This window comes from Alligator mississippiensis, chromosome 16, assembly GCF_030867095.1.
Source record: "Alligator mississippiensis isolate rAllMis1 chromosome 16, rAllMis1, whole genome shotgun sequence".
NCBI lineage: Eukaryota > Metazoa > Chordata > Crocodylia > Alligatoridae > Alligator > Alligator mississippiensis.
In genome coordinates, this window is record NC_081839.1 from 21654987 (window position 1) to 21666478 (window position 11492).

At 48.3% G+C, this 11492-nt stretch overlaps 1 long non-coding RNA gene across 1 annotated transcript; it reads right to left on the reverse strand.

Moving 5' to 3' along the window:
* Nucleotides 1-319: 319 nt before the first annotated feature.
* On the reverse strand, nucleotides 320-9885 carry LOC132246430 (uncharacterized). The gene is made up of 2 exons (XR_009457717.1): nucleotides 8988-9885; nucleotides 320-8388 (listed from the first exon to the last, which is right to left on the reverse strand). It is a non-coding gene; the product is annotated as an uncharacterized LOC132246430 (long non-coding RNA).
* Between the last annotated feature and the right edge of the window lie 1607 nt (nucleotides 9886-11492).

Below are 11492 nucleotides of genomic sequence, written 5' to 3' on the forward strand. Positions count from 1 at the left end.
GCTGAGAGCCAGAACAGTAGTTTGGATGGTTGCGAGGCTAGCTCCCCATTTCAAGTGGTGAGCTTATATATGTAACCCAGGAACACCCAAGGGTGTTCCCATCCTCAGCTGGAAGGGATGGATGAGGCAGGTGACAGTGCTGTGAGACGGACACCTGTGATTTGAGCTCAGGTCCCTCTTTCCTCTATAGAGTCAGCTCCACACTAATGCTCTTAACTATTTACAGTTAATTAAATTATAATATACATACTATTCTTATCCAATACAGGTAAGTATTTCAGTAGGTATCACCCAACAAAAGGAAAACTTCCAGTAAGTATTCCCAATGATATCATTCAATAACACTAAGGGTATACAGATAAATATTTACAATATGGTAAGCCAGGAACCACCTCCTGGGGCAGCTTGTCCTAATGGGCAACCCACCTTGGGGATGGCCTTCTCAGCCCTGCACCCTACAGAGGCCTGGCGTGACTAAGTCCTCAGGATGCCTGAGCGGGGAGGAGGGGTGGATACCCAGATGGGTGAACCCGGTAAGTTAGGATCAACAGGCAAGTTTACAGGGAACCTAGACAAACCACTGGCAGAGTACAACCAGGTAGAAAAGGAAGGGCGGGGGAAAGGTGTGAGCAGGCAGCACACCAACGAGAAACCAGTTATTCAAAACTAAACCAATCCCATCACATATTGTACAACATATCCATAATTATGATAACAGTCTTTGAAAATATAAGGTGCAGCTTTATACCATATAGGGCGTGTCTTCCCCTGGATTCCAGTTAGCAAGGGGTACCTCCCTTCCTACGGGTCTAGCTGGGAGGGAACCTTTCACGCAGGGCTTCCCCCTGTGGGGGGCTTATTTCAGGAATGCCTCCCTTGCGGGACCTGATTCTGCTAGCAACTCACAATCCTCTCCAAGGAGCCATTGACTGGGCCTCAGGGTCCTCCGCTCAGTCCGGGGGTAACTGCTCCCGGGCTCTGGAGGCAACCTTATGGTAGGTTCCCATCAGCATCTTGACCTTTCTGTATTTCCTTGAGCTGGTGGTTGGCCTCATGGGTTTTTAGATGGAAGGCACATACTTGTGTTTTCACAGGATCGGTGTGTAGTATGAGGTTAGGCCAATTAATGCCTCAGGGATTTTTCAAACATTTTTCAATGTTATGCACAGGATGTCTGCATGGATGAAACATTTTGTTTCCAAACTGACTGGCTGGTCATTCTGTTGTATAGATGTTATATAACAGCAGTGCAAGTACGCTTCCTTGAGGAATGCCATTAATCTGTCATATCCATCTGCTTTGTTTCCCATGCAGTTTGATACAAAAGTTTGTTTTCATGCAGGATTCATATCAGCTCTGCAAGGTGTAGGTCTTTTGTCATTTCCAGGGTCTTGTGCAGGAGTCATCAGTGTTTAACTGACCATATCATAGGTGGCTGTTAGGTCAACGAACACAGCTCTGGTGATTCGGCCTCTTTCAAAACCGTCCTCAATATGTTGAATTAGATTGAGCAGCTGATTTATTGTTGATTTTCCAGGGCAAAAGCCACCCTGTTCAGGGATTAGGTGTTTATTCATGAATGAGGCAAGCTGGTTCAGTATCAGTCATTTGTATAATTTGTATGTATGGCATAGCAGAGAGATAGGTCTGAAGCACTTTGGGTCAGATGGTCAGATTTCCTGTCTAGTGTGATCAACTGTGGTTTCTGTCGAACACACACATAGACACAAGAATCTCCTAAGAGCCTGAAAATGAAAACCCAGCACACAGACATTACAATTCACAGGACCCACAGATGACCCTAGAGTTTCATGGCAATATAATGACACAAGACTGCAAAGTGAAGATGGAAGACAGAAAGGGAAATGCTGCTAAATGCTGAGCTGAATTTCAACCTAACAAATTCCAGCTAATGAAACACAGAGGGAGCAATCAGAGCTCAGCTAAAATTAGCTGATATAATTGAGGCAACCTAATGAGTTTGGAACCGAGCAAACCCATTAAAGGCACAGCATGCAGGACCTCCAAAACAGGTGGAGTAGCATCTGTAAATTGGAGAGATAAATCACAATGCTAACAAAAATACTTTGTATAGATATATATTGACCTGTCATAAAAGGCAACATGCAACAGAAATGGACTGATCTCCTGTGTTGCCTGCAGAAGTGGGAGTTGGAAGGCTAGCTGTATTGGTGTACTCATTTTCTTTCACTGTTGCATTTGCGATAGAGGCAGGAAATGCCTCAAGTGTTGATTTGGTTACAAAGCAGCGGGGGTAAATTCTGATGCTGGTTACACAGGAGTGTAAATCTGGTGATCAGAATTCAGATCTGGAAGTTTGGCCAGAGGAACCCAAGTTAATGGAAACAGCTTTAGTCTGGAAAATGGGCTAGAAATTTACCAAAACCAGGTTCTCAAGAGAGTTCTGAAAAGTTCTAGCTCAGGAAAGATCAGGCATCCAGGAAGATGTCCCCACAGATTTATTATGCTGCCTCTCCCACCTAAGACTAGGGAGAACAAGGAAGAAAGGCAAAATCCAGAAGCTGAATTACCAGAACAGTTAATGTTCATTCCTCACCCAAGCCAGCAGCTTCTCTGTAACATGTAGTTCAACCAGCTACACAATGGCCTGGACTCGCCTACCTGCAGTCCGGCCCTCCTTTCACTGTCTTTGACCCATCCCTCACATTCTCCCCTTCTACAGCCCCTGCCTCTCTTTTCACAGAAAATAAATGACCTTTCCTCTCCCCTCTGCTTTCATCCCATCCCCCTTTCCTGCTGTAATCCTGCCCTTTTCCCATCAGAGAGAGAATTTTCTCATCTGTTCTCCTCTGATGGGTAAAAGTCTTCTAGTTTCCAGCTTACATTTGATGGCCAGTTGATATCTTTGTGCTTGTGCCAACATAGACCTCTGACTTAAAGACTGGTAGTTGTTTTCCCTCCTTGGCATTTACTTCCCTGATGTACTGAAAGTGCATTCAGATCCCCTCTCAGCTTTTGTATTAATGGCTAAACAAGCCAAACGCTTCTAGCTTCCTCTCACAGGACAGACATTCTGCTCCTGTGATTTTCCTCCCAGCCATTCTCTGCACCACTGCCAGTTTCAATGCATCCTTCTTGCATGCAGGTAACCAGAGCTGTACTGTCTTCCAGATGAGGTTTAACTCATGCCTTGAGCAATGGAACAAATACATCCCTCTCTCTTCTGCAAATACCCAGTCTGATACAAGCTGAGCTAGCTTTCTTTCATGGCCCTATCGCATTGGTAGCTCACAGTCATCCTACTAATGACTAGTCTACTGAAGTCCTCCTTACACACCTTAATTGGCATGGGCAAGAGTTTTACTTGCAGGTCATTCTGCACAGCTTGTTGAGTAGAGTAGAAGGCAGGAACAGGATTTCTAGGCAAGGTTCTGCCTCTATTTCTATGTAGTTTGTCCTTGGTTTAGACACAATGGGCAGAATCTTATTTCATTTTACATGCCCAAATGATACCCAGCTCTGTGGCTACTGCTTTTGGCACTTATGCACAGGTTGTGATTGATATGCTGTGAGTGCAGCAACACCACTCTGGACACTCCTGGGTTGAACTAACAGTTATTTATTATTATAACTCTCTGGAATCATATCCAGGGTGGATCTTAACAATTGCCCTTAGTCTATGTATGCAGAACTTATATTTGCTCTGCCTCTGACTTGACCCCGTCCAATCCTGTAGAGTGAGAGAAACCAAGAATGCCTCTGGATCCTCAAGGCAGAGAAAATGGAGTCGCCAGTGCTGCAAAAACTGCCGCGAAGAAATGAACCCTGCAGTACTGAGCAAGAGGGCTTTGGCCTTAAAAGGACAGCCCAAGGAAAACACAGTAAGACACAACCGTGATCCTATTCCATACACAGCGTGGACACACATAAGTGTCTGTACAGCTACTGAGCACGTGTTCGGCTGTGCTCTGGCCAAGAAGATATGCAGTGCCACATGTATGCATACGAGTCTGCCCAAAAGTTGTAGCTCAGCAAAATCCCATGAAGACCCTCTGATATATCTGTCATATAACTTAGTAGTTAGGGCCCTTGCTCAGAAAGTGAGGCATGTCTTAAAGTGCCCCCAGGTTCTAGCATCCCACTGCTCACCCAGAGGAGGTTTAAATCTAGGTCTCTGACTTCCCAGCTTAGTGCTATAGGCCATCAGATCACAGGTTAGGCATTCTTTAACCTTCCTCTTCAAGCTGAGATATTGCACCTAACACATAATATTCATTTGCCAAAATGGAGGAAGAGCAGTAGGGAAGTTTCATGGGTCCATGCTAGACCCCACAGTCTGGTCTTCCACCTCAATTTATAAATGATTTATTATTAGGAGTCTTTGCTACATATATTTATCAAAGAACAAAGCTGAAAGCTCTCGAGTTCAGAGAAGATTAGCAGACCTTAAAGCAAGGGTGGGCAAAATGTGGCCCATGGGCCAGATGCGACCCACCAGGCCATTCTATCCAGCCCACGAAGCCCCTAAAAAAAATTATAAATTTAAAGCTGCCTGTCATGCAGCCCTCCATGGCTTGCCAAAACTTGCCCTCCACCCAAAATAATTGCCCGCCCCTGCCTTAAAGGGACAGCACTAATTTTAAAAACCACACAAAACAGAGATACTTCAATTATTACTTCGATTATCAACGGGGGCAGGGGGGAAGAGTAAATTATTATTACTTTGATTATCAACCGGCGGCAGGGGGGGGGAAGGATTTTTGAAAGACAAAGCGACTCTCGTTCCTTGATCCTGCTCTTCAATAACCTCATTTGTGCTAATATGGAAGCAACCAACAAAAAGGGTGAGGGAGAATTGTAATGCTCTGACACACGCTATGGAGCTAGGCATAATGAAGGCAGTTTCACAATCAAAAAGGCAGCTGAGCACAAATGAGGTCTGTTGTGGAAAGGCCAGATACCCCAACATTACTGTTGCTCCAGATCAGGATGAAAATATGAAAGAGTGAATGTGCTCAGGGAGTAACAGGCTTGGATTTGGAGAAGCTGAGAGGTTTGGCATGGGTGCTGGGTGCTGCCACAGATTGCATGTGAGAGTGCTGCTGCAGTGCCCCACAGGTGCAGTATCCTGGTGCCCTCATTCCCTCTGCTGGGCCAGGTTCCCTGGTCAGACAACACCTTCTGTTTGATTTAGCTGAAAAATAGTTTCAATAGGATATTCATACAAGCTTCAGTTGGGAGCCCCCCTTTCCTATAAAGGGCCTCCCACTCCATGGGGAATATTGAATAACAGCAACTTCCTCCCTTTTCCAAAGAATGGGGAGAACCAAACCATTTCTTCATGGGCAGAGATGAGGGCAGGATTTGTCCCCAAGTGCCACTGTACCAAATGTTACTGCTTTGATATGCTGAAGGGCCCAGAAGCGGTGAAAACCAACCTCCCTGGCTGCCTCCTTGTCATTTCAGAATGATGCTGCTTTCCTTGCTTAAAACCATGCACACCATGTAGTTTCAATGGGATAAAACAAATGACTAATTCAAGCTGGCTTCGGTGTCATCATGTCTGAATTATGAACCAAGCCCTTGAAAAGATTATTCATCTTGTGCTTCATGATCCTGGAGAGCTTGTGGTAATGTGGGTTATTTAGCATCCAGCACTGGGATGCTTTCAGGCTGGAATGAGCCAAGAGGAGACAGGATGCAGTGCCGTCTCCCCAGCTCTCACTCCCCTCTCCCCATATACATCTAGCTTGAAAGTAATTTTTTTCCAACATTTATCAGAAAACAACGTTCCAGCACCTGGGGAAAATGGCCCTTCAGGCTGAGCGTCATTTCCACGGTTGTGTGCATGTTTCTGGGAAGTGCCGCTGGGTCCGGGTCATGCCAAGTCATGCCTGAAAGCAACATGAGGTATTTACAGTGTCTGCTTCTTTGTTAGAAATATGAAAATGATACATATGTTTTGAGGAAAACCTCCTGTCAGTGTGTGAATTGTTCAGAAAAATACAGAGGTGCTTTCTCATTTGAGAGTGGCTATTCAATCCTCATGGTTGTATTTCAACACTTCTCCAATGAATAATGTCTGAGAGGCTTTGAGCAACAGGGAAGATGGGGTTACACTTTTTTGACTGGGTTTCTAGTTTAAACATTCATTATAACTACAGCTGCCTCTGTGCTCCTGAGGTGCAGTTCAGAGAGGCTCAAAAGCTTGTGAAAAGCACTGCTGAGTCTGAGCTATGAGGAAGACATGTCTGACTTTATCTCCACCTCCTCTATTGAAGAGCAAGTGTACAACTGGAAGGCCATCATGACACCAATTCACCAGTACTGCTAGTTGCAAGCATTCAAACATCATGCGTCAAGCACCCAATAATTAGGAGACTAACACGCAAGAGCCATGGGGCTCTTATTTCCTTTCTAGTGTCCACACCTCTAGGCTGCGTTCCAATCAGGTCTTTACGCTTCCTTCCACAACCATGGAGGCTAGAAACTTACTTTTATAGAAATATGACTGGTGATATTCTCACATCATCACGTGATTCCAGGAGCTGGGCTTTAAGAAAATATTAAACATCATGGGAGTCACTTACATTTTGGAAGCAGTAGCATTGTTCTTGATGGAAACATTTGAAACTGAAGCAAGCAAAGCACCAACCCCCTCTAGGACAGCAAAGGACAGCCCCCTCTAGGCCTGCAGAAAGGTGGGGAGTCTACTTCTGTATATGGTGCAATTGTCTCTGCCCCTCACAAACTTTGATGTGTAGGGCAAGGTAGGGAAGTTGTATCTCCTTTTTTCAGCTGGGGCACAGACATATGCAGTGGCCTATGCCTCAGGTAGAACTTGAATCCAAGTGGTTTGTGTTTGAAGCTAATAGCCACTAGACTAGACCATCCTTCCTCCCTTAGTCCAGAGAAGTGGTCTCAGTTGCACTCCCCTTTCATTAACCACACTTGCACAACGAGCTCTGAGCTCACCAGCTAGTTAGAGCAAGTTCTGGCTGGAGCCACCATTTTTGCATTGCTTCAGCCTAGGCAGTGAGCACCACTGCTGCTCATCTTTCCCCCATCCTGAATTTAATGGCAGGGGAAAAGAGGATGAATGGTAGTGGCATTCATCCCCTGGGCTCCGGAACCACATAAAAGCCAGAGCTCGTGCTGCTCCAGCAGGAGCCCGCGGTGACCAGATGGTGAGCTCAGAGCTCACTGTACACCTATGGCTCAGCCAGATGAAAATGTGGCCCCACCCCTCTCCTGCTGCCCTAGTGCTGTTGACAGTGCTTTCCTCTTCGGTCTCTTTTACAATTCTGAGAACAAAGCAGTTCCTGCATCTCAGAGAAATTAATTTTTTGTTATGGGGAGATGAGGCAGTGACAGCAGGCTCAGTGCCTCTGGCGCTCTGCAGGACGTGGGGTAAGGGGAGGATGCAATCCAGGCCACAGCTCTGGCTCTCCACTGCCTTGCCCATGCCGCTGGCGCAGGCTGCCATTGTGACATGGCACAAGAGTGAGAGCCAGATCCAGAAACACAGTACAGCACCTACATTCCACTGGAGGCAAGGCAGAGGGAAGCAGCTCAGTAAGGTTAGGTGGCTCTCTGCAGAACTGGCCCTAAGCACCTATATAAGGTGAAAGGCAAAGAAAAACTGGGCCTTGAATATTGCAGGAGGACTCTGTCAAGCATTCCCACGTGTCCCAGCCCCACAGTCTCAGACGTGAGGCAACGAAAGACTTGAAGGGGCCCCTGCCACCACTCTTAAGCACAGCAGAGGTCTCCAGTGCATGGGCAAGTGCCACACTCAGGGCGGTTTTGCTAAGGTAACCCTTCTGCCAGGCACTGGTCAGCAGCAAAATGGCTGGGTTCACATTTTGGGGTACCTCATAAATTATACCAAGTGGCTTAAGACCCCACCCAGAAATCTGGGAACACTAAATTTGCTGGGGTGTCCCATATTAACAAAGCCCCCTCCCCACAAGCAGTGTAAACAAAAAGTCAAATTTAGTATAAAGAACCAAAGAACAAAAAACCACTAAACATAATTTAAAAACACTATTAACTACAAAGCAAAGTCTATAGGCTTCACCCTCTTGGGGGAGGCTTCACGCATACGCAGACAGTCTGGGACTTTGGGCTCCCCAACGGGTAGTTCTGGGGGCCTGCACCACTATACCTGCCTTTCAGCAATGGGCTGGAGAGGAGGTCCCCACCGGAGAGTCCTGAGCTACTCCTTGGTTTCACTGTGCCGCAGGCAGCTGCTCAAGTGTAGGTCCTTCAGCGTTGCAATGGGCTCCGTTGCTCCTAGAGACGTGGTAAAGTGCCGACCTCCACTTCCTCATGGTGACTTGGAGGGGTTAACTGCAGCTTTCGTCAGCACACTGCACCCCAAAATCCCTAGTCCCAATCCCAGCTCTGCTGGGCACAAGAATGCAGAAGAGCTTGGAGGAAAGGTCAGGCCTATCTTGGCTTGGGTCTGAACTACAACTAGCACCCAACCACACTGCTTGGTTGGGACATAAACTACAAAAGGGAAACAAGGAGACCCAGGCCTATCTTGCTGGGTCTGGAATGGGCAGCAAAAAGCTGCCAAGGCCCATACTGCACCAAGGCCTGGATAAACAACAAGTGCCAGGTCTCACCCTGGCTCAAACTGTGCCAGGCTTCACCCTGGCCCAAATCTGCCAGCCAAACATATGGCTGGGGTTCAGCCACATAACTAGGTTGAAACACAGTAGCTGTGAAACAACAAAAAGGGAAAAAGGGCCCAGGCCTATGGCTGCAGCCTGGACATCCAGTCTCAGCTACACCACCGTGCTGAGACACTACAATTACAAAACAGAGGGGGCCAGGCCTGTGTGGCCATTAACTACCAGGACCCATTCCTGGTCAGTCTGCTCCAGGGATTAACAACCCCACCCAAGAAAAATAAAGGGGAAAGAGGGAGGAAATAGGAGTTTCAAATTCCGAGGCAGACTTTTTCACCCTGTACCTGAGGCTCTCTCATCACATACCTTTCACTCACTTCTCCAGTGAAGAGGGGTGGAGACCCCCCCCATGGGGAGCAGGTTTTCTGGCTCCCAATTCAGCTGCGCAGCTCTCACTAGCCCCAGGAAAAAAAGAAACTTTCGTTCAGTTGTTCTTATATACCTGGTATGACATCACCCAAGCCTTGTCCAATCAGGGAGTGCCACACTCCAGTCTTTCTTCCAACCAATCAGCCTTAAGAGTCCTTTGCTTCCTCTGGCCAATGCGGCTGGAGAGTTTTACATATTTTGCCCAGATACAGGCCCTAGCTTGCCATGTGCTGAACACATGGCCAGAACAACAGGGGCCATCAACCCTAAAACACACGCACAGACACACATGTGCACACTTTACCACGCACAACCTGAGTGTGTGTGTGGGTGTTACACTAAATAACATCTGGAACTGGTGCGTGAGGGTGGTCAGGGAGTGGTGGAGAGCTGTGCTCCTGGATGCAGTCCAGACCTGCTGTAAGAGTTTTTGCCGTGACTTTTCCTGTCAATCACTTAACTTTGGTATGGAGAAGAAAGCAGCCACCTGATGTCCATCTTGTTTGTGATAACTTTGGGCAGATTTCTGTTACCCCATTGGGTTTCTGAATGGAACATAAGTGGTGGTTTTGTCACTTATGCACACATTACAACTGTGTTACCCCTTCAGTGTGTATGCCTAAGCATGTGCACACATTGAACATGCACAGTAGTCTTGGCAGAAGCTAAGAATACGTCCCAGGACAAGAAAGGAGGACAATACCATGTTTTTGCCCCAGTAGCCGAGTGTCGTGGCATCCCCTAGGGGGCAGGAGAGCCAGGTTCTAGGTCCACCTATCTCAGTGGGAATTTGAACCTGCATCTCTCCAGCTTCTCAGCACAGTACTCTAAACACCACAGAGTAGGCACCACCTGGCCCCTTCTCCACTACCCTTTGTGAAGACAGGGAGCTATATGGAGCCAAAAAAAAAAAAAAAAAAAAAAAAGCATAAGGTTAAGAGTGCTGCTCAGTGAGATGGGTGCTTTCCTAGAAAACAGCAGGCCCTAGGCTTTAATACAGATCCTTGTTCCCAGTGGGACAGAAGCATCCCTGCTACACTTGATCCAACGACCGTTAAATGTGAGGTGTGGGCCTTAATCTTTCTGAGCTTCCCGTGCAGACATGACCTAATGCTCTTAGTCAGTTCAGTGCAGTGATGAAGGACTGCATTTCTTTGGCACACAGGAGTGCTGGGATGTTGTGGCAGCCACTAAGATGACTTTTTGTGTCATTGCCCATTTGCCTGTGATGCTAAAGTATCCCAAGTAAATGAGCACTCCAGGCTTTTGCAAACAGTTGGTGGTGGATTAAGATTTATTGGGGCCCTAGGACTCAGTGGGGGGAGGGGCCCCTTCCCCTCCTGGTGCTGCCACTACCAAGGGCAAGGCCTCCATGCCCCATGGGGGAGGCTGAGTGGACCCAGCCAGGCTGGGGTGAATTGGCACATGCCCGCCTCTCCTCCCTGCTCCTCACCCCACTTATTCTCTGCCATGGCCAGAGCAGAGTGGAGCTGAGTGGGGTGAGGGTGGATGCAGGCTGCCTGTTGTGGACTTGGGGCTCCCCGCCCTGCTGCCTTTGCCTCAGAGACCTTCCTGAGCCAGCTGTGCATCCACTGCCTGCCTGGCAGAGGGAGGCACAACTCGCCACTCGTACTGCTGCTGGGCGGACATGGGATGCACAGCTGGCAAGGTGTCCCCATGGCAAAGGCAGCAGGTTGGAGAGCCCTGAGCCTGCAGCCTGAATCTGCTCCACACAAATTTGGGGGAGGGTACATGCCCCCCCATGCTGCCCTTCAGGGGTACATGCAGCAGTGGGAAGCCACCCCCCCCATACCCCCTGGACTAGATGCCCACGGCTCCATCCCACTCCCCGCCACAGGCCCAGGTCCCACACAATGCCCTGCCCGGGCAGCACCCCCAGCCCAAGCCCCTGCCCCATTCCCTTCCTTATCATGGGGAGGCCTTAATCTGCGCCCCCCTCCCCCCCCCCCGTTCCTTCCCCCATACACTTACCTGCAGGGAGCTGCTCTCCACACTGCCCCGCTGTGTTCTAGGCCATGTGCATGCATGCGGCCACACCCAGGCATGCGGGACCCCTGTGCCTCCCTCCAAGCAGCCCCAAGTAGCCCCTTGCAGGCTAGAATGCTGCCCATTGTTTCCCATGGGAACCCAAGCACCCAGGGAACCCTGATTGGCAGGGTACCCTGGGCCCAGGCCCCGCCAGTCCATGCCTTAGTCCGCCTATGCAAACAGTAGTGCATTGTTCACAAGATAAGTGCAGAAACCACCAATCACCATCCCTGAAGCCCAGGCCAGTGTCTGCGGAGAACTGACTATTTACAAGGACTTGCTCCCCAGCTGGTTGCAGAACCAAAGAAATACATATAATACTTCCCTGTTGCTACTTCTCCGTGGAAGCTATTGCTGTAATTGTCAAAGGGCTGTTACTTTCCCTGCGACTGG